Source organism: Zea mays, chromosome 10 (assembly GCF_902167145.1).
Source record: "Zea mays cultivar B73 chromosome 10, Zm-B73-REFERENCE-NAM-5.0, whole genome shotgun sequence".
NCBI classification, from domain to species: domain Eukaryota; kingdom Viridiplantae; phylum Streptophyta; class Magnoliopsida; order Poales; family Poaceae; genus Zea; species Zea mays.
In genome coordinates, this window is record NC_050105.1 from 53,229,442 (window position 1) to 53,249,251 (window position 19,810).

Sequence of the window (19,810 nt, forward strand, 5' to 3'; positions counted from 1 at the left end):
AACAGCCGTCGACGCCCGCCGTGTGTTCGCTGTTTTGCGCAGCCCCAATATCATCGTCGTTCACCCCGGTGAGACCACGACAATTCTTGTTTAATTTCACATCGACATTATTCTCCGGTGATTAATTGTGTATGTGTTGCTTGTTTTGTTTTGTGGAGGAGACGAACCCCGTGTTTTGCGGGGAGAAGGCAAGTCGTTCGACGCTCGTCGACGTTCGAAGTTATGCGCAAATCGGAATCGCCATCGTCCTTACAAACACCGATTGGGTTTGTTTATGGTGAGCCGATGCATATCGCTCTTGATCGACTCGATTAATTATTTTGAATGGATGTGTGTAAAATGTTTCGATTGTGCGCATTGGTAGGATCGCGTTTGCGATTGGAGAACAAGAGGTTATTTGATGTGTGCGATTTATAGTTATTCTAATTATGTTTTGGTCGATGATGTGCATGTGTCATTATGTGTGTGAAAATACCTTTGGATGAATGGCCTTTGGATGAATGGAAGCGTGTAGAGAAGAGAATGAAGTAGAAAAGGACTCTGATGTTTGTATCTATTTTATTTTGATAGGAAAATATGCGATGCGTTGTTTGATGCAAAAACTAAGTTGCAAAATGTGGATTTTGTTTTGGGAAATGCATCAATATGTGTTTATGTGAAAAGTGTAATTGTTTTAAGCAATGTGATGGGATTCGTAATTTTAGAGGAGATATTTATTGATGTGACGAGTAGTTTAGAGAATGCTAGTTTGTGGGGAGGATGTATCGTTAAGACATAAGTGTCGAAGTTCATTTATATTAGTGGTCGCGCCACATTGATTGAAGTGTCTCGAGTGCACGCCACCATATGGTTGTATACGAGACAAGGTTATGCACATGATGAGTTTAGTAAAAAAATCCATCGGTGTCTCTAGTGTTAAGTTGAGATTTATTTGCGCATGGAAAGTAACATTGTGTTTAATACTTAGAACTCTTAGTCGTTAGTAGAAATTGTTTGGGCTTATGTAGAGATGTGATGACATGCCGTAAGTAGTCATCACTTCCTCTATAATTATAAGTCGAGTCTATACGCGTTAGGCGTTCCTAAAGTTGTGCTTCGCTAATAAGTGTATGATTGTGTTTATGACTTGAATAGATGTCTTCGAGTGAACTGATAGGTTCCTAAGGCAAATATGTGTAAGGTGTTTATAGTAACACTTTATCCCGAAAGGTGTTAAGCCTGCGCAAAAATAAGAGATAAGTGTACTTGTTTTATGCATGTGATCGATGATTGGGATAGTCGAGGCGAATGAGGAATATGATTAATCTGGTTAGAGTCACTATGCTGTTGATGCCTTGTGCGTAACCTGGGGCACGTATGTGCGGGTATATGCCGTGATATGGTTATACTCGCAACGAGGAAGGATGTATGCCTTGGGTAACGCGACGCTTAGGTCGCTGTTGTATAATCGAATAAAGGCTGTATTATTGAGCTTAAACCAAAATGTGGGAACTAGTGGTATGCTAGGCAGGCGGTGTTCCAAATAAATAAATCGGTTGCTGTGGTAGTTGTCGTGCGTGATTTATTGTTAGTGAATAGTTGAATTACGAGTTATGTGAAAAGCATGTTAGAAACTAGTGTGCGGCGAGAAACTGTGTTCGTGTGGTAAATGCGTTAATTAAATGTGTATGTTAGTTCTCACGCGTGAATTAACTTGTATAAAAATTAGTGAGTCTACTTGTTAGTCCTCCTTTATTGATTTAACTCTAACAAATGGTGAAGTGTTAGGATAATTCAAGTCTCTAGAACGCGGCGATTCTTGAATTGTATAGGAGCTGAAATTTATTAATTTCTGTTTTGGGTTGCACGCACTGTTTTAGTTGTGTTGTATGTTTGATGAACCAAATTGTGTTTTCTGTAGATATGTGCTATAGAAAAGTGGTAGATAACTTTATTATCTTGCTGGTGTTAAAATTTGACAGCCATAGGTCTGACAGTTAAGGAGTTATGCTTTTTACAAATTCAGTAACTGAATCTGTCCAATTTCTGTACAGATTTCAGAAACTGCATTGTTTGCTCAATTTAATGTTGCAATCTGTTTATGGTCGTTATAAGAAAGTTGTAGATGCTTTTCTGATCTTGCTTGTGTTAAAATTTCATAACTAAAGGCCTGACGGTTTAAGAGTTATGAAATTTGCGAACTGGTTGCTGTGTTCTGTCCTCTGTCAGAACAGATTTCGAAAACTGTAATGTTTGATTTGATTAAAACTGGAATCACTTCTCGGTGATTATAAAAGTTATGTAATGCTTTTTCTAAGCTTTCCAAAAAGTCTTGGATCACTATTTTTGGTGATCTGAAGATTAAGTTATGGATGTTTAAAGTCTGAAGACTGAATCTGTCCAATTTTGGACAGCAAAGCCTTCTAGTGTATTTTATCCTTAGTTAAATATGGAATCACCTTGAGATGTTTATAAATGATATGTAGACAATTTTATTACCTTTCCAGAAAGTCTAAGATCACTTTGTTTGGATGTCTGAATCTTCAGTTATGAATTTTTAAAGTCACAAGTCTGAATCTGTCCAAATCTGGACAGATCTGTTGTGTTAGCACTTTTAACCTTGCTAAGTGTTGAATCTTGTTTAGGTGAAAATACCAAAAGTTGTAGAGCACTTTTTAAGCTTTCCAGAAAGTTCTAGTTTGCTATTTTTGGATTAATATTTGAAAAGTTATGATCAAAACAAGTGACTGTTGTATTGCTGTCCAAAAATTCTGCTAGTGCTTAATTGATTGTTAGTTCACCCTTTTGGCTAAAAATGATTGGTTAGCATTAAATTAGTATAGACTTGCCATGACTAAGCTAGTTATGACATGTGTGTCTTGTTTTATATGTTTCTTTCTCTAGTTAATTGTGATGTAGTATTGTGTTGCGTAAATATCCAAAATATTTGTCGTCTTTTTAGTGGTGTAATGTTGTGCGCTCGACGATATGTAGTTAGCTAACGCTAGTGGGTGTGGTTGCTTGTGATGTCTCGCTACTTAGTGTTTAATTCGCTAGCGTGTACTTAAAGTATCTTGTGCTATTCCATTATATTCATACATATGCATCTTGCATCTCACATAGGACCGAGAGATGATGATCGAGCAACTGATGTGGTGCCACCCACAAGGTGCAGTCGGTGGACGACACAGGGAAGGATGGACTTAACCAGTGGATGGTCGCCAAGCGAGTACCTCCCCCAGCAAACACTATCTAAGTGTTAAAAATTAAAGGCAAGCCCCGGTTTTAAGCATAACCGTTATATATGCTATTTTACTACACTTAATGATTGTAGGATTGAAGGTGCACTTAAGTGTAGGAGTTGTTTGAAACCCTAGTTGCATGATCTCAGGAATCCCATTGAGATGAATACTAGTATGCTAAGTCGAGTAGCTGCTTTCTTAATTTGGATCTCGGTAGAAGTTGAGTGATTTTTCTAGCACTCGCGCGAGGTCAGGAATTGGTTGTACCCACTTTCATTTCATAATGATGTTGGTCTGTGGACAACAATCCATGGGGATTGGTTGTCTACGAGATGAAAATTGGAATAAGGATTAAGGTGTGGTACCGTGTCTCAAGCGTTTGAACGTACTAAACACATACTGAGAAATATGGTAAATCGGTAAGCCTAGTACCTGAGTGAACCTGCCCGCAGATTGCCCTCCTCACGCGACCTGAGACGTGGTCTCCCATTCCGGTTATGGTGGGTACAAGTGCGGTCACTGCACGACGGCAGTCGGGGTCAGTGAGGCATTGTACGCCAAGGCGGTGAGCCCCTTTCTGTTGCCAGGGAATCGATGGGGACGGTTGATGTGTGTGGGGACGGAGTGCCCCTGCATGTCGTGTGTTTAGGTTTACCTTGCAAGGTTTAAAAACTCGATTCGAATCGTCTGCTTCTCGCAGCTAATGAGACTGCTTGATCCATGCTGCTACATTGAGTAATAAGTGGAAATGAGTTGACTGGCAAAAAGGTTGATTGCTTAAAAATGTTTGATATCATGTATGAGTAGCTAGGTACTCATCTAGTTTAAAAAGGATCATACTAAAACTTGAAAAGCTAAAACTTGATTGTAGACTCAGCTAGTGCTTTTGGCAAACCAAACCCCTCAGCCAAACAGCTGCATGTCTAGAGGTAGAGGAGTAGACTCCTCACACCGGGTAAGTCTAGCTGAGTATTAGTATACTCAGCCTTGCTTGTGGCATAATTTTTGCAGGTACTTCTTAGGTTGATTGGTTGATGGTGTGACTTGGCCTTCATCCCTGCCACCGGGATAGACGGTCGAGTGGGTTATTGCTTCCGCAGGAGAGGACCAGGAGGAGTAGCGTGGCCAGGCTTCGCCATGTTACTCGGTTTTCTCCGTTAGTTATTTCCGCTGCATTAAAATTTATGGTTATTATTTCTCAAACTCCGATAATGTAATTACTAATGATACTTATTAAATTTGTGGTATTATGTTCTATTGTATTTCTTTGTGCCTCACCTTCGAGTGAGCTAGTGGTATTCGATCCTGGATAAGTGGCTTTATCGGACTAGATCCGAGGGACTGACGGGTTATTCTTGTTTAAGTGTGTTGCTGCCCTTATGGGTGCGACTTGGGCACTTAAGCTGGAATAATTCGGGCAGTTCCGCCACAGGTTGTACCCCTTCATATATATAAGGAGGGAGGTTTGGACCCATTCCTAGGCGCCCCCAATAGAATTTGTGAGTTTAGATGGATAAACACACACTAAAAAGGGGTTAATCACGCCCGATCTAATCAAATCGCGGACCGTCCGCAGCCCGGACCAGCCGCCACAGAGCTAGTCCGTCCAGCCTTTCCCAGGTGGAGGATATGGTGCTCAACATATGTCCCTTGCCTTTTTGGATTGCTGAGTGAACCAAAAGCACTTGATTTGTAAACATCTGTTCTCTAAGCATCCTGCCACACACTTGGATGATAACGCTTCCGAAAACGACCATTCAATGCTTTAGGTAGTTCATCACCTACCAAAGTGTGCAACATATATGCATTACCAGATATTACCTGTGTGATTCTATAAGGCCCTTAATAGCTCGGGATCACTTGACAAACCTCTATGCTCTGGTCCCTGCTCCTTAGTGGCAAGACTGTTTCCTAGACAAGGTCTCCGACTTGGAATGACTTAGCCTTCACCTCCTTGTTATAGTCATTGGCGACTATGACCTTGTCCCTCTCGATCTCCCTTAGAGCCATCATCCTCTTGTTGGTTGTTGGTACTTAATTTCAATTCCCCTAAAGGTATCGAAAATCAAGGCAACACAAGTTAGATGTAAAGACCTTCGTCCTCTTGATTTAACACTCCTTCGAAGCGCTAGAACGTGGGACGAAGGTTTTTAATGAGAAACATAATGAAATAATATGAAAATGACAAAGTGAAACTTCGTATCTGACTCATATCATATGCCTTAGCATTTTATTCCATCTCTCCTGATAAATGAATGTACAATCATACCTTCAGCTCCTGTACATAGGATGGCATGAAGGTTCTTCATAGGTTAAGCAAGACGAAGTAATGGCCCTTCCAAACGTACTTTACGCAGGACACTGTTCATCTATTTATAGGAAAGACGAACCACTTTCGTACAAAATTACAATCATGCCCCCTTAAGGCTTTACACTTATTGTTTACAAATGATGTAGGGATATTGTTGTCTTTTCCTTTTCTTCCTTGACGCGCCGGTCTTAGACTTCTTTCCTTTCGTCAGCTTGCGCTCGAAGCTTTTCTTCATGCTGAAACTAATGCCTTCAGCTCCTTCTCCCACCATTTCTACAAACAGACGAAGCTTCTGTTTGCGTTGCTTCGGCTGAAAGTCAACTTCGTCCAGTCTTTGTTATTCATCTAAAACATACTTTATTATACCGAAATGCAGGTGCTTTGAGGACCTTCGATAAGGCAGGCCCCAACATCATTCACCTCATCAATGTTGTCCATCATTAGATACTGATAGTGACCAATAGTTAGATCATTCTGCCTAGCAAATCTCATAGCGTTTAGGCTTATCTTCACAGGAAAAATTGCTTCCTATCCATATACAAGCTCAAAAGGAGATACTTTAGTAGCACGGTGTTTAGATATTCTATGAGCCCATAAAGCCTCAGATAACACCTTGTGCCAGTGTCTAGGATGGTTGGTTATCTTTCTTTTAATAAGGTCGATCAACTGCCTATTACTTGACTCGGCCTGGCCATTGGCCTGAGCGTAATAAGGAGAAGAATTGAGCAATTTAATCTTACATAATTCAAAAAACTCACGTACCTCTTTTGACATGAAAGAAGTCCTTCATCAGTGGTTCGAATCTGGGGAATGTCGAATCTATGAGTAATATGCTCAGTTACAAACTCAATAACCTCTTATACGTCATGTTCTTTAGAGCAACGACTTCCGTCCATTTAGTAAAGTAGTCTGTGGCAACTATCACATATCGATGCCCTTTTGACGATGAAGGATGAATCCCTCCAACAAATTCTAAACCCCACCCCCTGAAAAGGGCAAGGTTTAATAATAGGATGCAGTTCGGCAGCAGGCACTAGCAGTAGATCATTGAAGTTTTGATACATTTAACAACCCTTGTAGTACTTAAAACAATCGGCTATTATATCAGGCAATAGAAACTAGATCTTCTCAGAAGCCATTTCATCTTAGGAGCCGATTGGTGGGTACCACAAATGCCTTCGTGCACTTGGACATAGCTAATGTAGCATCATCAGGGCCCAAGCACTTAAGCAAAATATCACTAGGAGTCCTGCGATATAGGTCATTATCGATAAGAACGTACTTAAAGGCCCTTCACTGAACACCCCTGTCTGTCTTTACACTTGAATCACGTAGGTACATAATTAAAGGCTTTCTCCAATCAACCATATCGGCTTTGTCATTAACTGACTTGATTAGAGCGATGTCTCTGTTGGCGTTTGATGGTCCACGACCGGGAAGTCAGCGCATCTCTAATTATTGGATTTTCAGAAATATGAAGTTTCCCTCATGTTATCCGATAACCTCAGGCTTCTTGTGCTAAGTTATTTTCCTTGGAATTCTCAGCTCGAGATATATATCAAATTCATCAAAAGAGCACATTATGTCCCAACATCTCTCAAGGTAATCATTTAGCATACCGTTTAAATATTGATACTCTCCTGAGATTCACTGAATATCTTTACATGTGTTACTCCCATGTAACTGAAAAGTTCTAAGCCGAACAAGGGAGCTTTGTATTCGGCTTGATTGTTAGTGCAATGAGTTTTTAATCAACTAGAGAAGTCAAAAGTGTCATTCCTTGCTGAAACAAGCATGATGCCAATCTCTTGCCCTTCATTGCAAACTGATCCAATATACAACTGTATCTTAAAACAATACCTTGATCATTTCGTTTAAACCATATTTGGGATACATTCTAAAGCAGCATCTTCGTTACCACCAAACACCATTGACTCGGAGCGATATCCCATTTCTTCTTTGCCCAGCTGTTCGCCGAATATATGACAAATCATGTACGTGCCAATTTTGGGGGCCCTTTCTCTCTTCTGAGAGAACCTAGAGAGGGGGGTGAATAGGTGATCCTGTAAAAATCAACACTAAATGGCACAAACTTGGTTTATGAAATGTTAGTGGAATCAAAATCACGGTGCTTTGTCTAAAGAGAAAGAGATGACTTCTTCACTTAATTGCTCTTCACAGGGTGAGTATTAAACTTAGAGCAATTATCAAGTGAGTAGAAGCAGAGAGAATCACACACGATTAATAATAGATGAGACAACGATTTTATCCCGTGGTTCAGCCAAGTAGAACACTTGCCTACTTCCACGTTGTGGCGTAACAATGGATGAGGGTTGCACTCAACCCTTTTCAAGTGATCCAATGATCCACTTGAATACCACGGTTTTCTTCCTTATAGCAGATGTTCCCTTTGTGAGGAATCTCCACAAGTTGGAGCCTCTCACCCTTACAATATTGATCACAATGAAAACCACAAGAGTAAGGGAGGGAATAGAAACACACGCAAGAGCTAGAGTCACAACAGCGACACGCATACAAGTCAAGAAACAAGCACACAAACACAGCGCAGCGAGTTCACAACTCAATAAGTGCTCAAATCTCAAACACAATGATCCGGATGCATGCTTGCGGAGTCTAAGCATCTTAGGATGTTCAATGGAGGCTTGGTGTGCTGCTTCATGCGCCTAGGGGTCCCTTTTATAGCCCCAAAGGGCCTAGGAGCCATTGGAGCTTCATTTGGAAGCTCCCCGCCTTCCTAGTCTGCGGGTGCATCGGACTGTCCGGTGCGCCACCAGACAGTGAACAGTAACGGATCTGATTGACAGTTTCCTTCTCTGGAAGAGCTAGCTGTTGGTGCACCAGACAGGTTACTCTTCACTGTCCTGTGCACCGGACAAGTTACTATTTACTGCCCTCTGCACCGGACATGTTAATATTCATTGTCCTGTGCAACGAACATGTTACTATTCACTGTCCTGTGCACCGGACATGTTACTATTCACTGGCCTATGCACCGGACATGTTACTATTCACCGTCCTGTCCACCGGACAATTACTATTCACTGTCCTGTGCTCCAGCCAACCACACACTAAGTGTGTTTTCCTCCATTTGACTTCATTGAGTTCCTATCACTTAGACAAACATGTTTAGCACATAAAATAATTGACTAGGTGTCTAGAACTTACCTTTATTCTTGATCCATCTATATATACCTTTGCTTAACATTTGTTAGTTCTCACCTAGTGTGTTGTGCATCTAATCACCAAAACAATATAGAAATAGCCCAAGGGCACATTTCTCTTTCAATCTCCCCCTTTTTGGTGATTTATGCCAACACATTAAAAAGCAACTCGTTTCGAACTAACATATCTAGAAGAACTCAAAAATGCAAATTGAAGACCAATGAGATTTTCAAGAAATTTGGCATATTTGGATCACTTTTGCCACCACTTGGTTTATTTTCACAAAACAAATTCTTTTTCCTATCTCTAAGTCCAACACACTTGTTTTGGCAAATCGAGAGATCTTTCAAGAGTAAATTTGATCAAATGCCAAAAACTCCCCCTTTTCCCATAATCGAAATTCTCCCCCATAGGAGTACAATTTTTGCAAATAAGAGGGTTTTGACCAAACACAAAATGTTTAACTATCCAATTTATGAAATCCACAAGTGGTTGGCTGATCCGGTTTCTTTGGCCTTAATTTCTCCCCCTTTGGCATTAAGCACCAAAACAGGAGACCTTTTTGGCCCTATAACCCCATTGCCTCACCAAAATATCAAATAAGCGCAAAAAGCAATGAAAGCACAAATAACTTAGGACAAGATATATTGATACCGGAATGCAGTGGAAGCCCTTTCATTGTCCAAGTTCACTTTTCCCTTTCAATGCAACTTTGAGACTTTATAACGAGTACTCAACAAACAAGTTAGTCCCAAGGGAGTCAAGTTGTAGCACATCCTCCCCCTAAACATGTGCATCATTTGCATAGGGACTTGAGAGGTCCGGGGATGACTTGTACAACTTGAGAACAAAAAAGCAATTAAAGACATTAATTCTTAAAGTAATATGATCAAAGACATAGAACACATGTATGCTATAGATCAATCCAAGTTACGAGAATCTAAGACGTTTAGCTCACTACACAACCTGCAAAACCTTTTCTCATCTAAAGGCTTGGTGAAGATATCGGCTAGCTGGTTCTCGGTGCTAATATGATAAATATCAATATCTCCCCTTTGCTGGTGGTCTCTCAAAAAGTGATGCCGGATGTCTTTGTGCTTAGTGCGACTGTGTTCAATAGGATTATCCGCCAAGCGGATTGCACTCTCATTATCACATAGGAGTGGGACTTTGCTCAGATTGTAGCCAAATTCCTAGAGAGTTTGCCTCATCCAAAGTAGTTGTGCGCAACACTGTCCTGTGGCAACATACTCGGCCTCAGCGGTGGATAAGGCAACAGAAGTTTGTTTCTTAGAGCTCCAGGACACCAGGGATCTTCCTAGAAACTTACAAGTCCCTGATGTACTCTTCCTATCAACCTTGCACCCGACATAGTCAGAATCTGAGTATTCGATTAAGTCAAAAGTAGACCCCTTTGGATACCAGATCCCGAAGCAAGGCGTAGAAACCAAATATCTAAGAAATCGCTTAACGGTCACAAGGTGACACTCCTTGGGGTCGGATTGAAATCTAGCACACATGCATACACTTAGCATAATATCCGGTCTACTAGCACAAAGATAAAGCAAAGATCCTATCATAGACCGGTATGCCTTTTGATCAACTGACTTACCTCCTTTGTTGAGGTTTAGATGTCCGTCCATTCCCATCGGTGTCTTTGCGGGCTTGCATCCTTCATCCCAAACCTCTTGAGCAAATCTTGAGTATACTTTGTTTGAGAGATGAAGGTTCCTTCCTTGAGTTGCTTCACTTGAAATCCAAGGAAGTAGTTCAACTCGCCCATCATTGACATTTCAAATTTCTGCATCATCACCCCGCCAAACTCCTCACAAGACTTTTGATTAGTAGAACCAAATATTATGTCATCGACATATATTTGGCATACAAAGAGATCACCATTAAAAGTCTTAGTAAAGAGAGTAGGATCGGCTTTCCCAACCTTGAAAGCATTAGAAATAAGGAAATCTCTAAGGCATTCATATCATGCTCTTGGAGCTTGCTTAAGTCCATAGAGCGCCTTAGAGAGCTTGTAGACGTGGTCGGGATACCTGTCATCCTCAAAGCTAGGGGGTTGTTCCACATACACTTCCTCCTTTATTGGTCCATTAAGGAAGGCACTCTTCACATCCATTTGAAACAACTTAAAAGAGTGGTGAGCAGCATAGGCCAATAATATTCGAATAGATTTTAGCCTAGCTACAGGAACAAAAGTCTCCTCAAAATCCAAACCTACGACTTGGGCATAACCTTTTGCCACAAGTCGAGCCTTGTTTCTTGTCAGCACACCATGTTCATCTTGCTTGTTGCGGAACACCCACTTGGTTCCCACAACATTTTGCTTCGGACGTGGCACCAGGCTCCAAACTTCATTTCTTTTGAAGTTGTTGAGCTCTTCCTGCATGGACAACACCCATTCCGGATCCTGCAAGGCTTCTTCTACCCTGCAAGGCTCAATAGAAGAAACAAACGAGTAATGCTCAAAAAAATTAGCTAGATGTGAGCGAGTGGTTACTCCCTTGCTGATATCACCCAGAATCTAATCCACTAGATGATTTCTTTGAATAGTTGACCGGACTTGAGTTGGAGGAACTTGTGACGCTTCTTCCTCCTTATCTTGTTCTTCATGTGCTCCCCCTTGATCTAGCCCTTTATCTTGAGGTACATGTTCCTCATCTTGAGTTGGGGGATGCACCAATGTAGAGGAAGAAGGTTAATCTTGCTCTTGTTGTTCCTGCGGTCGCACATCACCTATTGCCATTGTTCGCATTGCGGTCGTCGGAACCTCATCCTCATCTACATCATCAAGACCAACTTGCTCTCTAGGAGAGCCATTAGTTTCATCAAAAACAACTTCGCTAGAGACTTCAACTAATCCTGATGACTTGTTGAATACCCTATACACCTTTGTATTTGAGTCATAACCTAGTAAAAACCCTTGTACAACTTTGGGAGCAAACTTCGAATGCCTACCTTTCTTTACCAAGATGTAGCATTTGCTCCCAAATAAACGAAAATAAGAAATGTTGGGTTTGTTACCGGTTAGGAGTTCGTATGATGTCTTCTTGAGGAGGCGATGCAGATGGAGCCAGTTTATGGCATGGCAGGTTGTATTCACAGCTTCCGACCAAAACTGCTCAGGCGTCTTGTATTCTCCAAGCATTGTCCTTGCCATGCCAATTAGTGTCCTGTTCTTCATTTCTACCACACCATTTTGTTGTGGTGTGTAGGGAGCGGAGAACTCGTGCTTGATGCCTTCCTCCTCAAGATATTCTTCGACTTGAAGGTTCTTGAACTCAGATCCATTATCGCTCCTTATCTTTTCACCTTTAGCTCAAATTCATTTTGAGCTCTCCTTAAGAAGTGCTTTAGAGTTCCTTGGGTCTTAGATTTGTCCTGCAAAAAGAAAGCCCAAGTGAAGCAGGAAAAACCATCAACAACGACAAGACCATACTTACTTCCCCCGATACTAAGATAAGAAACAGGCCCGAAGAGATCCATATGTAGGAGTTCCAGTGGTCTTGATGTTGACATCACATTCTTGCTTTGATGATTACTTCCCAACTGCTTCCCTGCCTTGCATGCTGCACAAGGTCTATCTTTCTCAAAACAGACATCGGTTAGTCCTAACACATGTGCTAGACGACGGTGCCAGAGCCAACCCATATTAGTCTTAGCGATTAAGCATGCATCTAGATCGGCATTCTCTTTTGAGAAATATATTAAGTAGAGCTTGCCGTCTAATACACCCTTAAAGCTAATGAACCATCACTTCTTGTAAAGACAGATACATCAATATTTGTAAATAAGCAATTATAACCCATATGACATAATTGGCTTACAGACAACAAATTGTACCCGAGCGATTCTACTAGAAACACATTTGAAATCGAATGCTCGGTTGTGATGGCTATTTTGCCTGAGCCCTTAACCTTGCCTTGGTTCCCATCTCCAAAGATGATAGTGTCTTGGGAATCCCTGTTCTTGACGTAGGAGGTGAACATTTTCTTCTCCCACGTCATGTGGTTTGTGCATCCGCTATCAATAATCCAGCTTGAGCCCCAGGATGCATAAACCTGCAAGATAATTAAGCTTGGGTTTTAGGTACCCAACTCTTGTTGGGTCCTACAAGGTTAGTCACAACAGACTTTGGAACCCAGATGCAAGTTTTGTCTCTCTTGCACTTAGGTCCCAAACTTCTAGCAACTACTTTCTCGTTTTTGCATATAAGAACAAATGAAGCATCACATGTTTGATAGAGCATAGTTGGTCCAGTTGATCCTTTCCTAGGCGCATGAGAAGCAACATGATGGCGCCTAGGTCTATTCCTACCAAGAGCATATGAAGAGCTAGATGCAAACATGGCATGAGAATTAAATGCAGCATCATGACGAGTAGGAAAAACAACATGATTACAACACTTATCATGATGAGCAGCACTAGAAAAATTCTTGACATGAGCATAAAGATAAGCATGGTTCTTTTGGTCATTTGAACAATAAGAGCTACTAGCCATAGGAGCCTTTCCTTTCTCCTTGTTAAGATTGGAAGTCCTTTGGCTTGTTAAGTTCTTGGTCTCCTTTTGGAAACCAAGTCCATCCTTAATAGAGGGGTGTCTGCAAATGGTGTAGGCATCCCTGACAAATTTTAGTTTCTCATAATTATCCTTGCAAGTCTTAAGTTGAGCATTAAGACTTGCAACATTATTATTTAACTTAAGAATAGTAGAGGCATGTTCATTACAAACATCAATGTTAAAATCTTTGCACCTATTGCATATAAAAACATGCTCTATAGATGAACTAGAAAAATTTACCTCTTTTAACTTAGCTTTTAAATCAACATTTAAATTCTTAAGCTTAGAGATAGAGTCATTGAAAGCAGACAACTCAGAAGTCAATAGTTCATTTTTTTCTTAATTTCTAGAGCAAGAGATTTTTGAACATTAATGAATTTATCATATTTCTCATAAAGAATATCTTCTTGCTTTTCTATAAGCCTATCTTTTTTATTAAGAACATCAATCAATTCATTTATTTTATCTACCTTAGATCTATCTAATCCTTTAAATAGATCACTATAATCCACTTCATCGTTAGAAGATTCCTCATCACTAGAATAAGTGTACTTAGGTGTATCTCATGTACGTACCTTCTTCTCCTTAGCCATAAGACACGTGTGGCGTTCGTTGGGGAAGAGGAAGGACTTGTTGAAGGCTGAGGCAGCTAGTCCTTCATCATCAGAGTCGGATGAAGACAGTCGGAGTCCCATTATTTTCCAATGTGTGCCTCACCCTCTGCCTTCCTATAGTTCTTCTTCCTTTCCTTCTTCCCTTTCTTTTCTTGTGCCTGGTCATTGTCATTATCAGGACATTGTGCTATAAAATGACCAGACTTACCGTACTTGAAGTAGGAGCGCTTTCCCTTAGACTTGCTCTTGTTGGGATATTCCTTGCATCCCTTTAAAGTGGTCTTGAAACACTTGATTATAAGCGTCATCGTCCTCGTTGAGTCCGGCAGCCTCCATGTGTGCTACCTTGCTAGGTAGCGCCACCTTGCTACTCGTTGCTTTGAGAGCAACGGGCTGCGGCTCGTAGAGAGGAAGCGGTCGATTTGCTGCATCGTCCACGTATCTTGCTTCCTTCACCATCATGCGCCCGCTTACAAATTTTCTGAGAATTTCCTCGGGCTTCATCTTGGTGTACCTAGGATTCTCACAGATAAGATTCACAAGATGAGGATCAATAACGGTAAAGACCTTAGCATGAGTCGGACGACGTCATGATCCGTCCATCTCGTACTCCCATAGCTTCGAATCTTGTTGACCAGGGTCTTGAGCCTATTGTAAGTTTGAGTTGGCTCCTCTCCCCTTATCATGGCGAACTCCCCAGCTCGCCTTCCACCAGTTCCATCTTGGTAATCATGGTGGCATCATTACCCTCATGAGAGACCTTGAGGGTATCCCATATTTTCTTGGCATTGTCCAAGCCGCTCACTTTGTTGTATTCATCCCTGCATAGAGATGCTAGCAAATCAGTAGTAGCTTGAGCATTTTTATGTATTTGCTCATTAATAAATACAATACTGTCAGTGCTATCGAAATGCATTCCATTTTCAACAATCCCAAATACTAGGATGGAGAGAAAATAAGTGACTACGCATTTTATGACTCCAAAATGAATAGTTCTCTCCATCAAAGTGTGGGGTTTTTCCAAGTGGAATAGATAGAAAATGGGCATTCGAATTATAAGGGATGCGAGAATAATCAAAAGAATAGTTTTGATTAACCGTTTTCTTTTTTGACGAAGAGTTTTCGTCGTCGTCATCCCTTGGTGAAGAGGAGGAGGCGTCGCAGTCGTAGTAGATGATCTTCTTTATGTGCCTTTTCTTCTTCTCATCCCTCTTCTTGTGACTTGAGCCTGAGTCAATGGGCTTGTTGCCTTTTGGCTCATCGATGTAGAGGGTCTCATTCTCCTTGTCATTGATCACCATCCCCTTACCTTTAGGATCCATCTCTTCGGACGGTTAGTCCCTAAATGAAGAGTACGACTCCGATACCAATTGAGAGCACCTAGAGGGGGGGTGAATAGGTGATCCTATAAAAATCAACACTAAATGGCACAAACTTGGTTTATGAAATATTAGTGGAATCAAAACCAAGGTGCTATGTCTAGAGAGAAAGAGATGACTTCTTCACTTAATTGCTCTTCACAAGGTGAGTCTTGAACTTAGAGCAATTATCAAGTGAGTAGAAGCAGAGAGAATCACACACGAATAACAACAGATGACACATCGATTTTATCTCGTGGTTCGACCAAGTAGAACACTTTCCTACTTCCATGTTGTGACGTCCCAATGGACGAGGGTTGCACTCAACCCCTTTCAAGCGATCCAATGATCCACTTGAATACCACAGTTTTCTTCCTTATAGCAGATGTTCCCTTTGTGAGGAATCTCCACAAGTTGGAGCCTCTCACCCTTACAATATTGATCACAATGAAAACCACAAGAGTAAGGAAGGGAATAGAAACACACGCAAGAGCTAGAGTCACAACAACGACACACACAAAAGTCAAGAAACGAGCACACAAACACAGAGCAGCGAGTTCACAACTCAACAAGTGCTCAAATATCAAACACAATGATCCGGATGCGTGCTTGCGGAGTCTAGGCATCTTAGGATGTTCAATGGAGGCTTGGTGTGCTGCTTCATGCGCCTAGGGGTCCCTTTTATAGCCCCGTAAAATGTTAAAAAAATGGTGTAGGAGGTGGGATTTGAACCCATGCCCTGATGGAAGAAGGGCTAAACGAAGACACTAGGTGTTGTCTAACCAGTAGAACATCATGCTCAGATGTTTTAATATTGAATATAAATTGTATATATGTATATACGTTTTTTTGTAAAATAACAAAAATATAATTGTGTCGGGTCGGACTAGCACTACGGGCCGAGGCTACAGCTAAGGGTGGTAATGGATTGTGATCCAAATAGTTCTTCACAAAATGTCAAGGCCCTAAATAAATTATAGCTCTAAAATGACTAGAAATAGAGCCCGATCTTAACCCGCTTTGATCCTTAAATCTTATAGTGCAAAATTTATAGCTCATTGTCAGCCCTAGCTACAGCCCAAGCACGGCACGACGTTCTTGGCTCTTGCAAGCATTAGATTGTTTTTGAGACCACATTGGCGCAATGGACTCTATAGTGTTTGAGGTTGCTGAATTGGATGGAACAAAGGAATAAACATACTACAGTTGCCACGGTGCTCGGGTCTGTCCCGTTGAATGTCTCCTTTCGCAGGGGTCTTCAGGGGGAGAACTTGGGGAGTTGGTATGCGCTAGTAAATCGGGTAGCGGGGCTTTCTTTAAACCCTTCGAAAGATACTTTCAGATGGAGCTTGCATCAAAACGGGAAGTTTTCCTCCAAGTCTATGTATGCTGCATTGATAGGGAGGGAAATACCTCGGCAGGAAACTCTCATCTGGAAACTTAGGATCCCATTGAAAATTAAGATCTTCTGTTGGTTCTTAACACGAGGGGTGATTTTGACAAAGGATAACTTAATCAAAAGGAAATGGATTGGGTCAAAAAAAGTGTGTGTTCTGTTCCCATGATGAAACCATCCCACATCTTTTTTTCGACTGCCACTATGCTAGATTTCTTTGGCGATTGATCTACTTTACCTTTGGTATTAGAGAACCAACTAGCTTGCAGGATATGGGGTCTTCTTGGTTGCAGGGGTTCAATAAAGACACAAAGGCAAAGATATATGTTGGAGCCATAGCTATCTATTGGGCACTGTGGCTTAGTCGAAATGATGTGGTTTTTGACAAGAATCCTATTCAAACTTACTTGCAGGTACTCTTTCGAGGAACCTACCGGTGTCGTTTCTGGGGACTACTCCAAAAGCGTGAGGAGGACACCATAAGGATTAAAGATGCTTGCAGGGTGCTGGAAGCCACCACGATGCAAATCTTCGCAATGCACGGTTGGAGCTTTAGAAATAGGCTAACTAATAGCTAGTTTTTCAGGTCCCAACTGTGGTTGGGTTTATTTGCCGCTTGTGGCTTCTTTCGTTTTTATGTCAGTACTTGTAGTTGTTGGACGGCTGTCATCTTTGATGTAGGCCGGGAACCCTTTTTCCCATTATCTAAAAAAATATATTAAAGCAGGGTCTCTCTGCGCTTATTGAAAGTGTCCACGTATCCCAAAAAATTCAGCCGTCCGATGGTCTACAACAATGCAAATCCAACCATCAAAAGCAAGTCTATTTCCTTCACTCTGCCCTCCGAGTGCTCTTTTCTTTGCAGCCGCTACCATAGCCTTCTGTACGGGGGATGAATCGACTGGAGAGATTGGGAGAAGTCATTGGACGAATCGACCGGAGAGAATGAGAGAAGTCAGGGGCTTCTTCATCTCCGTCGTGCCACCATCTTCTCCACGGAGTTGACGACGGCCGCCACTCTCGACGTCCCCCTCCTCCACCGTCCACTCCCCTTGGCAGTACACTGGTGTCGTCCGCCGCAGCATCGTCCCTGCTTCGTCGCATACTCGTCGCGCAGTCGCCGATAGGGACCATCCGGGCCGACGCCTGCTGACATCTCCACCGCTTCTCTGACTACTTCGCCATCTCCTCCACGTTCGACACATATACAAATGTCTTTTCCCCCATCGGAGCTCAGTACATTCGAGTGTCCTCGCTGTTAGCGTTTGCAAATACATATGCATTTTCTCAATTGGAACTCCGTACACCTGCTCGCACTTGATAACTTCTCATTGCAGCTATTAGTCATTCGTTCATTTGGCATAGGACCTTCCCGTGCTTCTAGATTGTTAATGGCGTCCGATCAAAAATAAGTTAGCCATACCATCCTCACCCTCGAAGCTCCGTACATGCGAGTGTCCTCGCTGTTAGGGTCCACATTTACAGATGCCTTTTCCTTATCAGAGCTCCATACACCTGCTCGCAATTGGTAATTTCTCATTGCAAGTATCAGTCGTTCGTTAAGTTCGTGTATGAGGTTTATGTTGTTCCACATTGTTAATGGTGGTCAGTCACAAATCAATTTGCTATACCATCCTCGGCCTCTTGAACTTTAGTTACATTTCATCGGAAAGCATACTTGTGGTGTGTAGTGATACTTATTTTGTTGTACCGTGCTGCATATAGACCATATGCTTGCTACAATTACTCTAAACAATACAAGTGGTAGCTACATTTTCTGTATACATGATGTTCATAGTATCTCATCATAGAATTATCCATGCATTCACTTCTTATGGTTTCCTTATTTTTATTTTGCCAGTAAATTCTAATCTTAGTTTTGGAAACACAGGCTTCATCAACTTGAACATATTTACTCAAGGGGGAAAAGGCTGCTTGATTAAGGTACATTTCATTACGCAATCCTATCCCTAACAATGTCTTCCAATTTAACAATTTCTCTTCAGTGGTGATACTATTACATATTTATTCTTTGCATAACTATTTATGTATGTACTTCTTCTTTGCATAACTATCTATTGCTTGGTACTTTTACTCAAATCATTTCACAAGTTTGGTACATTACCTCTAAACACAACGTTCATGTAATATCTATATGTATTACTTGATACATTTATTCAAAAAAATTTATAGTACCTTAGCAGTTTCGCACAGAAATGTCCGTGCATTGACTGCTTACTGTTTTGGTATTTTCAAATTGACAGTAAATCATAATATCTGGTTTCAAAACACGAGCTTTGTCAACTTCTACATATTTGCTCAGGGGAAAAAAGCTACTTGACCAAGGTATAACTCATTACACATTCATTTTTATAACAGTGTGCTCAAGTTTTACTATTTTTTCCTAATAGCGCCCTCCTGGTTATTCTCTAAAACGTGTCTTATGTATCACATATAATTGCTTAATAGTTGGCTTAAATAAATAGGAGCTAAATTTGTGATAGTGCAGCTCAAGTAAATTATGGTAAAACTTTGTATGTTAATGGTTGGTACGAATCATAAGTATAGTTACCTTGCGATATTTCTTCCTTAATTATGGGTCAGGGTTACATCTTAGCATCGGTTTCGTTGTGAATATGTGCAAAGAGAACGCCTAGCTCTTAATAATCAGTTATATGATTTCGTTTTGAGACGAAGAATATTTATCGCCTAATTTTTGGTTGTAGTGGAGTTTTGATTATATACTTCCTATAACTTCACATTTGCTTCTACCTTTGCTCACCATTGAAATACGACAACATGCATTACCAAAGCAGTATGAAACACATAACGGGTATACACCAGTTATTGATTGTTTTTTGCAAACCAGATTTCCTTTTATTACATAACTATATATCTTATGGTCCCTCCTTACTAAACAACTATATTTTTTTTTCTAATGCATTACTACTACCAACAAAACTGCTCAAATACAAATCACATTATCATGCTTACAATTTGTCAATAGGTATCGAAACACATTTTCCCTTACATATCAGTAAAGTAATATCCTATTTTGTACCATTTAATCTTACAATATTTAACTCTAATTCTCTATTGTAGACGCAAGGACCTTGGTTCAAGCTGTAATTTGGATGACTCGGATGCTACCAAT